General features: G+C 36.3%; 1 long non-coding RNA gene across 1 annotated transcript; it reads left to right on the top strand.

The window, feature by feature from the left end:
* Window positions 1-2,060: 2,060 nt before the first annotated feature.
* On the top strand, window positions 2,061-14,842 carry LOC129463858 (uncharacterized). Its single transcript, XR_008651312.2, has 2 exons — window positions 2,061-2,248; window positions 14,538-14,842. It is a non-coding gene; the product is annotated as an uncharacterized lncRNA (long non-coding RNA).
* Window positions 14,843-15,287: the final 445 nt, after the last annotated feature.

The raw sequence follows: 15,287 nt of genomic DNA on the forward strand, positions 1-15,287 counted from the left end.
CATTTGGGGCCTAATTGTAAATTGATTAGTATTAATTTGGAATCTAACATAGACTTGACACTATGGTAAGCCCTGAGAATGCCAAATAAATAATAAGGTTCCTATTTCAAAATTACCTGGTTTATACACTAGTAGAGCATGATGGTTACATGTGTACTTTAAGAAAGCAATGAAAACCATAAATGCTGTAATGGAGTTATGTACAATGAATGATGGGAACTTAAATGCAGTGTTGTCGAATACAGCTGTAGTGTTTAAAAAAATTGTATAAGGCAGTGAAAATTAGGCCATGTCTTAAATAATTAATAAAAATGCAGTTAGAGGTCTTTTTTTTTATGTCAGGTAAAGAAAAAAAACATATTCTAGCCAGGTGATACAAATTATTAATCTTAAAAGTTTCTTGAGATAACACTTTTGGTAAAATGTACTACAAACTTTTGGAAGTTTTAATTAATGACCTAATTTCATAATTATAATACAATCATTACCATTAACTTTCAATGTCATATATGATCATGTCTTTTCTATATACAAAATGTACTGAAAAAATTAGATTAAAACTCTAATGATTCAAGCTTTTGCTAAGTCTCTTTGCTTAACTATGTCAGTTTAGGTAATGATAATTCATGAATGAAGATTTGTTTGTGTGGTGTTGTTTTACATACAACTGTTGATGCACATGAAAAAGAGGAAATCTGAAGTCAGGTGTATGGGTTTGAATCTAGTGTTTTTGCTTGCTGGGGCGGTGAACCTATGCTAGTGACTTCATCTCTCTGACTCCTTTCCCTGCTCATTAAAATAGTGATAATAATTGTAACTCCTCCTAGTTTAGATGAAGCTCTTTGCACAATTCTTGTTACATGGCCATATCAAGTAGTTAATTACTATTACTTAGCATTGGTATTGTCATCACTACCTTCTTCTTCATCATCATCACCACCGTCACTATTTGCATGATGATTCATTCAGAGAAAAATTGTTATGTTAATATTATGGAAATGTGAAAAAAGTATTTTGAAAAACAGCAAAGTCAACCTTATCTTTTTTTTTTTTTTTCCAGAAGAAATCAGTTATGAACGGATAAGGTGTCTGTTGTTTTCATTTTTAATGAAATTTTATTTTCACAGGGATATTTTATCCTAAATATACTTTTCTTTTTGTCTTTTCTTTCTTTAAACATTTTTAAATGCCAAATATCTTTCATCATTTAATAACTCATTTTAGAGATTGTTATATTATTGTTTCTACTTATTACATGACTATTTTAAACAAAGACCATCAACATTTTCTGCTACATTACTTCTAGGATGTAAAATCAGGGGAAGACATGGAGTAAAGTAACATTTTGTTTTATTTGTATGTGGCCACTTCTATTCCCTTCTATTTAACATCACTGAAACTGAATATTAAATTCAGGCATACAAGATAATGTCTTTCCTAAAGGATTTGGGAGCTACATTTGAATTGGGAGAAAGAACATTGAACTTGGTGCTAGAAGATATATTTTAAATCCTCAAATCTGTCTCTTACTAACTGTAGGATCAAGTCAATCACTGAATGTCTTGAAGCTTTTTCTTTTCCTTCATTGAAATTGCAATGGGTAAATCCAACCATTTGTTTTTGCTGCAAAAATGAATTGAGATGAAATATTTTGCTGACTACTTTCTCATCTATAAATCCATGATATTATTAAATAAAATACGTGTTTTTATAATTAAAACTGATGGGAAAAATACTTTCTGGTCAATTTAATGGGAGTGTATATTTCCTAAGCAATGGAGACTTGTATTTCCTCAGCTTCAGAAACAACAGATGCAGAATGATTGTGGAAAATGCCTATATCAATGGCTACTGCTTCCAAATAGAGGACTGTATGTTTGTGTGTGTGCTCTTTAATGACTTTCATCATCTGAATACTATCTGTGTTTGTTATTAATTGCTGTTAAAAGTCAAACCCTACAGCTCTTTTGATTTAGCCTCTCTTGGGCTTGGGGATGGCGATACAGTAGTTGGCAGTTGTTCTCAGAATTCTTTGCAGTGAGAGCTTCTTTCATTGCTCCTCCCATCTGTAGCAGCTCACCTTCCACCTTTTCAGGCAATATGTAATTATCATGTCCTCAGACCACTTTTCTCTTCTCCATCAGCTTTGACAAGAAGATGGATCCTCCAGTTACAGAGTACATGTCATTGTTCATGAAGCACTTGCCCAACGGGAACTTAAATATTAATTGTGAAAAAACAGCATGGGGTAAGAATCTTTGATGAACTAAAATTACTGTTGTGCCATGATGTGAAGGGCCTTTAATTTTGCCATCTGGGTCGAATTGACAGAGAATGACTAAGAATTGTAGCTTGGAGAATTGGTGAACTTTGCATATGGACAATTAACTAAAAAAGAACAGGCCAGTTTGGAAAATTGTGGGTATCTCTGAAAATGAAGTGTCTGCCTGCCTTAATATTATGCAGTCATTTTTCCGTCACAGACACATTTCTTGCAGCGAATGGTAGTTTGGGCTGTAGTCAAGATTAGTGTTGATGCATTTGGACCTAAGTAAAGATTTCAACATCCTCTAGGAGCCGTGGCCCTGGTCACAGGATCTCTCAGTATTTTCCAAACACTTTTCCATTCCCTACAATTCCTATTACAACAAGAGAGCATTTTGTTAGATCTCTGACAGGAAATGTAAATCTCTTATCCATGTGATTTAATAGCTCTTCATCTCTGATAGAAAATAAAGAAAATAAATCACAAATATTTATATTGTTAAGTTAAAAAAGAATTGATCCTGGTTCATTCACGAATCAGTTTTTATTTTCACAAAAGCATGAAAAAAATGTATTGAGTTAAACCACTAGCTGTTTTGAAAATAATCCACTTACTAGAATAGCTAGTCAGAGAGTTATTAACTCTTTTATTTTCAAATACCAATTTATCAATTTTAATCTTTTAACTAAGCTTGGCTTTTTTCTTTTAAATTGTTTGAACAAACAGCCTGTTTCCTGCATGTGGTGTTAAGTTTTATGGTTATCATGGAAAAATTATTTTAATGTAGATGTGTTTCTTTGCAAAGCCAATAAAACACCTGTTTTCCTTATAAACGCAATCTACATAAAAGTGAATTTTTAAAAAATATAAATTTTTGAGGTTTTTGACCATTAGTGTTAACAAAGAGATATTCGAAGTTTGTGTTTCTTTTTTTTCCATTTTTCTGGACTTGAGGACTTTAAACATGAAAGGTATATGTGGGAAAATGCTATACTAGATAGATTTTGTTGTATATTTGAAATCATATGCATTGACTGTTATAATTACTTTTAATTGCAAAAACTGCAATTACTTTTGCACCAACCTAGTAAAAGTATGTGCCTTCAAATCACTTAGTATAATCCTTTCTTGGTAAAGATAAAGCAGCTGTGACCCAGAAGGTATGCGCCTCCCCTCATTTGTATCATACCTGCCTCCAGAGTCTATTCCCCCAACTTTAGCCTGACCCTCAACCTAGTACAACATTTTGGGAAGAATTACGCGTCCAGCAGCAACACATTACTTAGAGCTTCAAGATCAAAAACAAGGGTTTTCTGTGGACACAAATAATTATGGAGCAACTACTATATAAAAAGCTCAATTTAGAGCATCCATATAAGGTTTAAAGGACACTAGAGGAATTAGTTGATCTTGAATATTGCAAATTTTAAAAAAGTGAAGAAAAACGAAAGCAAATTCCAAAGAGGAAATATTTTCGTATTTCCTATATGTAACAAATCTGCACATTGTGCACATGTACCCTAAAACCTATAGTATAATAATAATAATAAAGAAATATATTTTGATAGTAGGAAAACAGCAGAAAATTCTATCACTTTCAGTAATTCTTTAGGAGGACTCACAGTATATGATTGAACACATTCAGGACTGGCAAGTATCTCTGAAGCTAAATAATTTTTTACTTCTTATCTACCTCTTTTGGTAACATAGTTACTACTTACATATGTCAGTAAAATATATGTTTCTGTAATCTATTTTTTTGTTGTCATTAAGATGGAGTTTCACTATTGTTGCCCAAGCTGGAATGCAGTGGCGTGATCTCGGCTCACCGCAACCTCTGCCTCCCGGGTTCGAGCAATTCCCTTGCCTCAGCCTCGTGAGTAGCTGGGATTACAGGCATGTGCCACCATGCCCGGCTAATTTTGTATTTTCAGTAGAGACATGGTTTCTCCAGGTCAGTCAGGCTGGTCTAGAACTCCCGATCTCAGGTGATCCACCTGCGTTGGCCTCCCAAACTGTAATCTATTTTATAAGCTCTGTGTTTCCACTCAACACTTGAGATGGTGTTGACACTGATTTTCAGAAGGAAAATAAGCTTTTGGGAGAACTATGCCATATGTTGCTGCCTCTGCTTCCAGACATCATAACGTGTAAAAAATTGTCATTTCAAAAATGATTAAAAGTCTTCTAAATATTTACAGGTTGCCTAAGAACCACATCAAAACTTACTGTCTTCCTATGACTTCAGAATAGGCAAAACACATCCTTTCACAACATTACCCCACTTCAGACTGCAGAAGCATCAGAGGTGAATTTTTCCTTCGTGTTGAACCAGTCACTATGATCAAAATGGGCATGCCAACCTCACTTGATCTTAATCACATGTCTTTAATTAGCATAATGTGTGTCTTGGGAGAAAGAAATGCTATGCTGTCTGTGGTCTATGCTCCCAGCCCCCTGAACAACCTTCACAGTGAAGGCAATATATGGAGCTCATACACTAATGAATGCTTTTCCAACCTCATTTTTGCTGTGTGTTTTTTTTAAAGCGAATTTCTTGTGAGCCAAATGCTGCTCCCCATGTGTCTTCTGTACACTACTATTAAGCAGTAATGAGATATTCCATGCACTGATATCAGCCTTCTACTTCTCTTCATGCCTGCCAAAATATTCTCTTTTAATCACACCCTAAAACAGGTCTTTTCTGTCCTTCCTCTTATATAAATGTATTCCTGTTCCTGTGTTTTATTAACATCACCAGTGCTGTCTCCTAGGTAAAAGATTAATTACTTGGCTGTGATTCACAGAAATGGAGTAGCAACTAAATTACTGAGGGAATAAATCAGAAAATCAGTTATTGTTATGTCACAGCAAAAACTCTTTAAAAGAGAAAATCAGGAAACATCTTCAATATATTAACATGCCTATATGTCAGGACAAAGCACCTCAAGTCTTTTTAAAAATTGGATGGGTAAGCAAAAGAACATCAACAGGGCAATAACCAATGCCTATTTAATACTGATAAATGGGTTCTGACTGTATAATTATGCCACCCCTTTAGTGAATATCTCTTTGTTGCACATTAATTAAATTTGGGTTAGCTATTTCTGTGAACCCTCAATAACTGGTGAATGCTAGGGGAGATTCAAAACCTCACTTCTAATTAGTCATAATTATGATTTGTAGTCTTTGAAGTTCTTTTTTCCCCCAAAATACCCTTCCTGAGATGGTGTTTTATTTTCTAACTTCTTGCAAGAAATTCAAACTCTCAAATTCATTATACAGTAAAGATTAACTGGAAAAGAGAAACACACCTTTTACATAAAACAGAACACTATATCGTGGTATTTATTTCTCAACTACCAGATAATTATTTAGAACTCACTGAGTAATTCGTTTCCATTGTTAAAAATTTATTTAAAAGTGGATAGGATAGTAAGGCCTATTCCAGTTCACGAAGTCTGGGAAGGTCTCCTTGAAGAATTATCAAATGAACGTGATATTGAAGGAAGTGGAGGAGGTAGGCCTGGGACCATGTGCGGAAGAGAATGGAAGTCAGAGACATAAGCCATTCACTCTGCTCACCCAACTGCTTTCCCTTACACTGCTTTTTTTTGTTTTCATGAGTTACTGACACCAACACACACACATACACACACACCAACACACACACACACACACACACACACACATTCTTTCTCCTCCTCTAACGAGGAAGCTCCATAAAGTCAGGGGCTTTGTTGGGTTCACCACTATCTCTCCAGCACCAGAATCCAGGGCAATAAGAAAGAAAATGCTCAATACATAAATTTTTGAATGAGTTCAAAACCTGATTGCAGAAATGTATCATTCCCGAAAATTACAAAATAGCCCCCCCAGTTTTTTTGGGCAACACTTGCCATTAAATGATTTGATATATTATGGCCTGTGGCTACACTGGTTTAAAAGGCTTTGAGAAGCAGACAAGGAAGGCAAGAAAATCCTCAACATGGACATCAGGGTATTGATTAACAACTGATGAGAGTAATAACATTGTTATAATCATAAAATTCATGATATTTTAAAATTTTTGGAAAATATCAAAGTAAAAAGAGGAAAATCTAGTAATTAACATTTTTATTTGTACTACCTAGAGATACACATATAATTGCCTTGTGTTAAATTTTAGATTCAAATTTTTATTAGGATTCTGAAATAACCAGGGAGAGGGTTAGGTGAGGTGGCTGATGTCTGTAATACCAACACTTTGGGAAGTCAAGGTGGGAGGATCACTTAAGCCCAGGAGCTTGAGACCAGCCTGGGCAACATAGCGAGACTCTGTATAAAATAAATAAATAAATAAAAATAAAAGAGTTTATAAAAATGCTTTGAACCTGTATTTAATTTTTATTTAAAATTGAACTCAAATTTTTCTCCAAAATATATTTAAATAATTTGTGGAAAGTTATGTGGTACCTATAAGTTCAAATAGTCACGTTCTCAAATAATTTAAACTAAAGTGTTCGGTCATTAAATGTATGCAAATTGCATCCACTCAGCCCAAAGCATAAGTGAATACAAACAGAATAGCTCATTAATCCCCAGGTAAGGTGGAGTTAAACCTTGTAAATATGGTTTTAAATAGAAAAACACACACAGTCATAACTTTTTATAAGAGCACATCACTAACCACAAGAAAAAGAAAACATGTTGGAATAATAAAAGGCTCAGCCAGGAAAGAGAGAAGATGCTCAGCTCTTTCAGTAAACATGAGAATATAAATTACGCCATAATGAGTTATTATTTCATACCCACTAGACTGGCAAAAATTGTGACTAAAGCAAATAGTAGTGAAGAAGTGGATCAACAGGTTATACATATACATATTGTAGGTGAGATTAAGAACTGACATGAAACTTTTCATCATACTCAGTTACTGTCCATACCTCTTTTTTCCCAGCCATGCTACTTAGTTTAAGTCATCAGGAGAAAATTTTTGTGCATGTGACCAGAAACATTTAGAAGTTTTATAGCACATCCAATAACGAAAACCCGGAAACATTTGCTGATTAGAAAATGTTCATAAATTACAGCTTGTTCATGTGCTGGAATATTATTAGACGGAAAGTGAGTTACATACGCATGCAATAATATGGAGAAAACTGAGTCTTACCCCGTGAGGAAACCCTGGCATAGACATCTTCATACAGTAAAATAGAGTTTTTTTGGTAATAAAACTCAAAAGCAACTGTCACCAAAAAATACACATTGTGGACATAAGTATATATGCTAGAAACTTTAAACATAAAAGTACTGATGAACATGCATTTGAAGGCAGTGTTTCCTTCTGGGAGAAAGCAGAGGTATCAGGTCTGGCATGAACACTCGTGCTTATGTTGCCGGGTTTCATGATTTTTTTTTTTTTTTTTTTTTTTGAGACAGAGTCTCGTTCTGTGGCCCAGGCTGGAGTGCAGTGGCGCAATCTCGGCTCACTGCAAGCTCTGCCTCACGGGTTCACGCCATTCTCCCGCCTCAGCCTCCCGAGTAGCTGGGACTACAGGCGCCCGCCACCACGCCCGGCTAATTTTTTGTATTTTTAGTAGAGACGGGGTTTGACTGTGTTAGCCAGGATGGTCTCGATCTCCTGACCTCGTGATCCACCCGCCTCGGCCTCCCAAAAAGTGCTGAGTTTACAGGCGTGAGCCACTGCGCCCTGCCGTTTCATGTTCTTTTAAGTTCCTGAGCTGTTGGCTATGTCCGTGGGGATTCATATTTTAACTAATTAATGAGTGCCATGATGAGCCATTAACAATTCCGAACCAAAGATTATGACGAATCCAATTTGGTGCACGTAACAGCCACATTGAAAATAAACATAGAGATAACAACAATGTTACAACTAGAGAATGTTCACACGAACAGAACTCATCCCTGTAACTTTATTAGTATTTCCATATTCTCGCCTCTCTCTCCCTTTCTTTTACTATCTCTTTCTCTCTTCCACTTCTCACCATACACCCCAGCTACTATTTGGTTATGGCCCCTGTGAAACTTACTGTCAGCTTTTCTCCAATTACCTCATTCTGCAAATAATATAATACTGTCTTCCAAATATTTCTTCAATCAAGCTGCTGCATTCATTGAGTGCAGAGGTCAACGGAAATACTGATCAGCAAACGACAGAGTGTTGCAATTCAAGTGTAATGGGCTTGAATTTAAGGAAAATGTTTATGTTCATTTATCGTTTTTCAACGTAAGATCTATTGTGCTGAAAACATGCCAAGCAATCAGCTAGCTAGGAAGATTTTTATTTCAACAATATCTTTAATCACATATAAAACAGGATAGAGTGAATTCACTGAGATATAAGCAGATGTCAGAACCTAGCTTCATCCTAAAGTTACTAGGATTCATTCTTGGATGTACCAGTAATATTATACTAATAACTTGCCATTAAGCCAGGAGGGCCACTCGTGCTATTTTCATTAATAAAAATTAAGGGTTGTAGGAAACATATTAAGTTCATCATTATACTTCATTTCCATTAGATGCTTGCTCTGAAATTTTCAGCTTATTTTTTGAAAAGCATTTTTGATTTTAAAAGGATATTGGAAGAAGTGTGGTGGGATTTGTTTTGACTTCAAGGTAAACATAAATGTTCAATATTGGTTCATGTCTAAAGCATATACTATAATTTAAGTCAAAGTGACAGAATAATAAATTCAAGCAGTAAGTATGACAGAATACTTATGGCTCTGGTTTGCATGAATAATTATTGCTGTGGTTTGAATGTGTCCCCTCTAAAATGCAGGTGTTGTCAATGTGATAGTATTAAGAGGTAGAATGTTCAAGAGGTAATTGGGTCATGGGGGCTCCTCCCTCCTGAATGGGATCGGTTGCCCTTATAAAAGAGGCTTCCTGCAGCCTTTAGCTCACTGACTTTTCACCTTCTGCCATCTTAGGACACAGCATTTCTTCCGTTGGAAGATGCAGCAACAAAGCACCATGTTAAAAGCAGAAAGCAGCCCTCACCAGGCAGCCAAAGCTGCCAGTGCCTTCATCTGGGACTTCCCAGCCTCCAGAACTGGGAGAAAATAAATTTCTGTCCTTTAGAAATTACCCACTCTCAGGTGTCTTGTTATAGCAGCACAAAATGGACTAAGGCAAAAACTGGTACCAGAGGAGTAGAGGGTTGCTTTAACAAATACCTAAAAATGTGAAGTGTCTTTGGAACTGGGTAATGCGTACAGGTTGAAACACTTTTGAAATGCAGAAGAGAAAGGGCCTAGATTGCTATGAAAGAAGCATTAAGAGCAATTCTAGTGAGGATTCAGGAGAAGAGGAGAGCTATGGGGAAAGCCTCTGTTTTCTTAGTGATACCTAAGTGGTTGTGACCAGACTGCTGGCAGAAATATAGGCAGGAAAGGCCATTCGGAAGAGGTCTTAGACCAAAATGAGAAATATCCCATAGGAAACTGGAGCAAAGGCCATCCTTGTTACAAGGTGGCAAATAATTGGGCTGAGTTATGTCCATGTCCTAGGACTTTGTGGAGGGCAGACCTTACGAGCAAATGAACTCGGACATTTGGTGGAAGAAATCTCTAAGCAGCAAAGTATTCTGGGTGTCACATGGCTTCTTTTATCCACTTAAACTGTGGGTAGAAAGAAATCATTAAACGGAGAATTTATTATTCAAAGGGAAGCAAAATGCAAAGATTTCAAAAAATATCAGCTTTGTACAAAAAAAGTTTTTGTTGTTGTTGTTGTTGTTATTTAAGCTTTTTTCTGTAATCCGAGCCTTTTGGGAGGCTGAAGCAGGTAGATCATTTGAGGTCAGGAGTTCGAGACCAGCCTGACCAACATGGTGAAACCTCGTCTCTACTAAAGATACAAAAATTAGTAGAGTGTGGTGGTGTGCACCTGTAATCCCAGCTACTAGGGAGGCTGAGGCAGGAGAATTGCTTGAACCTGGGAGGTGGAGTTTGCAGTGAGCCAAGATTGCGCCACTGCACTTCACTCCAGCATAAACAAATGGTCAAAAAAAAAAAAAAAAAGTTTTTTTTTTTTTGTTTGTTTGTTTTTTTTAGTGGAGAAAACCAAGAGTTTGGCCCAAGCTGCATTTGATAAGAGATTAGTACGAACTGAAGAAAGCCAGGTGCTATTTGTCAACACCAGAGACTGACCAGGAAGGCATTTCAGAGACCTTCTGGTCTACCAGGCCCATCACAGGCCTAGAGTGCTAGGGCCTTGCAGAAAGCCTGAGGAAGGCCATTTTTAGTGGAGTTTTGGGTCAGGGCTGCCCCGAAACTGCAGATCTGTAGAAACACCAGCATGCAACACTAGATTAGGAAATCCCCAAACAGCTGACTCCAACCAGTGAGAGCTGCTGTGTGAGTGGTTCCCAGCAAAGCCATGTCATGTGAAGTAATTCTACAAACCTCACTTGGAAATCTAGTCTGTTTCTCTGGGCAGGACACTATCTTTCTAACACAGAAAGGAAGGAAATGTGGAGCTCGTTTCAAATTTCCAAACTTACCCAGCTTTTTCTGAGACACTTGATTGCTGACAACCTCGATATTATTAGGAAAGCTTGATGTTAACAATCTCTTGATAGCGTGTATTTTATTTGACACTTGAGTTCTTTTTTTTTTTTAGCTCAATTGACAAGTCTCTTTTAAATACTAGAATGTATCTTATCCCTCTAATTTAAACTTTTCTTGCATAATTTTTTGTTGAATAAACTTGGTCATATATCTTGTAGAGTTTCACAAGATCTGAGTTTTGCTGATGTTATTTTTGAAGTATAATTTGATATTTTCTTTCTTCTATATTTCTTTGAAATCTGTAGTTAAGTGTAGAGGTTTGAATAGACTGTTTCAGTTTTTGGAGAAGACTATTTCTTAAGTGGAGACATTTTCCCTCAGTGGGTATCTAATTTCTTATTATCTCTCATTGTGTCATGCATCCACTAGTTGCCTAGATTCATTTGTTCATGAGCAGTTTCAAAATAATTCAATTTTTTAATGTTTTTAGCCGGATCATATTGGTAAATATCAATTTATCTCATCAGTTACTCAGCTGCACTGTTGCATAGTTCATAAAAAAGTAGAACAACGGTTTATGTTTTCAAATTTTATAATGTAGCAATAACCTAATATTCTTCAAATATGATCAGTATGTCTGCAGTTGTCAGCCAAAATTCTCAACCCCATATTTTAATCCTTATATTAAAAATAGGTAGTTTAAATTCTATGTCTGATATCTCCATTATATTAATTCCTGTGTGTCTATTTTCTCTTGTTTCTATTGTTGAATATATGTTCTATCTCCTCTTTTATATATTATATACATATATATATATATATATATATATATATATATATACATACACATGTATATATATAACTGCTGGGCATTTCCTATGAAAATTTTCCAAAGTAATTTGATGTTTTGCGACGTTATCTTTTTCCAGAAATGATTCCTGATAGATTCTGACATATGTCTTAAGCTATAGAATTAGACTTCCCAACTATCATGTATCTGATAAGGGACCAGTGTAGAAAATATAAAGGACTCTCACAACTCCAAAATAAAAGAGTAGTGGAACCCAATTTTTAAAATGAAAAAAAGATTTGAATAGATATTTCTTCAAAGAAGACAAACAAATAGTCAAGCACATGTAAAGACGCTCAATATCATTAGTTATTAGGAAAATGCACATCAAAACTTCAATATAATCACTCCACTCCAACCTAGACGACTATGATCAAAAAGGCAAAGAATTACAAAGGTTAGTGAGACTATGGAAAAAGTATAATTCAACTGCATTGATGGTGAGTATGAAAAGTGGTACAAGCGCCAGGTGTGGTGGCTCATGCCTGTAATCCCAGCACCTCTGGAGGTCGAGGTGGGTGGATCACAAGGTCAGGAGTTTGAGACCAGCCTGGCCTGTACCCATTACACCAGTATGGTGAAACCCTGTCTCTACTAAAAATACAAAAAAATTAGCCGGGCACGGTGGTGCATGCCTGTAATCCCAGCTACTTGGGAGGATGAGGCAGGAGAATTGCTTGAACCCGGGAGGTGGTGGTTGCAGTGAGCTGAGATCGTGCCACTGCATTCCAGCCTGGGTGACAGAGCAAGAATGGGTCTCAAAAAAAAAAAAAAAAAAATGGTACAGAGGGTGCTTCAGAAAACAGTTTGGCAGTTCTTCAAACACTTAAACACGAAGTTCCCATATAACCGGCAATTTTACTCCTAGGTCTACATCCATGTATACATGAACACTTGTATATGAATGTTTATTGTAGCGTATTTTATAATAGGCAAAGTGGAAATAACATGAATGCTTATCAATTAGTGGGTGTGTAAACAAATGTAGTACATACATGTAATGATACGTTATTCAGCCATAATTAGGAATGAAGTATATATACATACTACACTGTGGATGAAACTTGCAAATGTTATGCTAAGTGAAAGAAGAGAGACATAGAAGGCCACATATTATATGATGAAATGTCCACAATAGAGATAGAAGCTTGATTAATGACTCTTAAGCTATAGAAAGGCAGGAAATAGAAAATACCTGATAATAGGATGAGAAGAGTATTGTGCAATCAGATAATGGTGATGGTTGCACAACTATGCGAATATACTAAAAATCATCGAATTGTACATTTTAAAACATGAATTTTACTGTATATAATTTATATCTCAGGAAAGATAAATGTGAAAGTAGCTTGAAGTTTATCTTATTTGTATTGATTTAAAAAAAGAAACCATATTCTGAAGATACGATCATTCCTTTTTTTGACTGACCTAATTTTTTTCTCATTCTACACTTTACTATTATATTTACCTGCAAATTTATTTTGCATATTTTGTGCTGTAAAACTCTAATTGGATTATTTTTCTCCAATTAGCCAAAGTTTTTCAGCTTTTATCCGCAATGTTGAATAAAGTTTTCTTTTTAAAATTTTCAGGTCATGTATAGCCCTGGGTGTTTTTAACTCTTGTTTATTATATTTCCTGTATGTATCGAAATGATTTACCTAAGTGTCACATCTTTGTTGTTGTTGTTTTGGGGGTAGTGTTTCTGTCACTCAGACTAGAGAGTACAGTGGTACAATCATAGCCCACTGCAGCCTCTAATTCCTGGGCTCAAGCAATCCTCCCACCTCAGCCCCCCAAATAGCTGGGACCACAGGCATGCATCACCACACCTGGCTAATTATTTCTTATAATTATTTCTTATTTTATAAAGACAGGGTCTCACTATGTTGGCCAGGCAGGTCTCAAACTCTTGGGCTCAAGTGATCCTCCCGCTCTGGCCTCCCAGAGTGCTGGGATTACAAATGTGAGCTACCACACCAGCTAGTCTTGTTTTAGTCTTGTTATTTAAAATGTTTTAATATACATTTGGACATGAATTACTTACTTGCCTTTTCAAATTTTTCTTAAATATCATCTTAACCAATGTTAAACACACTCAAAATAGAATAGCACCTACAACTTACTGGGAATTTTGATTGATGCTGTGTTTAAAAAGGTGAGCATAGTATAGAGTGAGAGCTGCAGCTATTGCAGGCATGTGTGAATTTGTGTGTCTCATAGCCCATGAGTGGCCCTCCTCTGAAGTCGGGGGACACAGTGTTTCTGTTTTTCCTCGCATTCTTCACGGCTCCTGGGAACACCTCCATCCTTATCTTCATTTTATCTCGTGACTTCCACCACCTGCATCATCTCAAAGCGAGGCTTCCTCGGCCTGTCTTGCTGCTATTCGTTGTCCTGCTGCTAAGGCTGGGTGGCTGTGATAGGCACTGTTGGCTACTGAATGGCAAATTTTCATCATAGCAAAGTTGACTGCTTCATTTTAGAATCTTTGACATTATGACTGCAGGAAAATTTTTTGTTGTTGTTTTGTTTGTTTTTTGAGACGGAGTCTCGCTCTGTTGCCCAGGCTGGAGTGCAGTGGCACGATCTTTGTTCACTGCAAGCTCCGCCTCCCAGGTTCACGCCATTCTCCTGCCTCAGCCTCCTAAGTAGCTGGGACTACAGGCACCCGCCACCACGCCCGGCTAATTTTTTGTATTTTTAATAGAGACGGGGGTTTCACCATGTTGGCCATGATGATCTCGATATCCTGACCTCGTGATCCGCCCACCTCGGCTTTCCAAAGTGCTGGGATTACAGGCGTGAGCCACCGCGCCCGGCCAGGAAGATGTTATTGTTTGGAATTAGTATTAAGATATTTTGTATACCTTTTTTAACTTTTTTTTTTTATTCACAGACTTGACAAAACAAAGCACCCTGGGAGAGAAATCCTGAGCCTGGAGGATCTGACAAAGGAGCGTCTTCATGTACCCCACACAGGGTCATGTTACTCACCAAGGCAGGGCACTAACATCACACCCCGTCTTTCCTCAGTGGATAATGAAAGGCAGTCGAGACTCTTTGCAGTGATTTGTAAGTTTTGAAATTTACTTACAACCACTTAAGAACATTTAGATCAGGATTATCAATCAGTAAGTGCTTATTTGGAAGAGATTTGCATGTAAGCCATATAAAAATAAAAGGAATTAAAAGCAAGCTGAATCATTTCATGTTTTGTCTTGATAATCTTTTGCTTCTCTTGATTTTTTTTTCTTACATACTCATTCTTTGATCTTTTGGATTTATTTTCGTGCACTGGCATGAACCTGGTAAACATTATAAATTTTAAAATGCCAGATTTTATCAAAGATGAGATGTACACATTTTCACGTTTTAATATGTGTGAACTCCGAATGTGTCTTACAATTGTCATCAAGTAAGCAAAAGGCAGGATGTATTTCTTCTTGGCCTAGAAAAACATAGGTCAGAGTTTGTTAGAGTGTCTTCATTTTTAACTGAGTTTTATATTTTTGGTTCTGCATTAGGATATTTAATTGCCAATTAAAATACATTCAAAAAATTATACTATGAGTCAGCATTAAAACAATAAGTTATTGGTTCTATAGAAAAGCATGGAACTCAAGCAGCAGGAAGTAAATTTAATATC

This window comes from Symphalangus syndactylus, chromosome 15, assembly GCF_028878055.3.
Source record: "Symphalangus syndactylus isolate Jambi chromosome 15, NHGRI_mSymSyn1-v2.1_pri, whole genome shotgun sequence".
NCBI classification, from domain to species: domain Eukaryota; kingdom Metazoa; phylum Chordata; class Mammalia; order Primates; family Hylobatidae; genus Symphalangus; species Symphalangus syndactylus.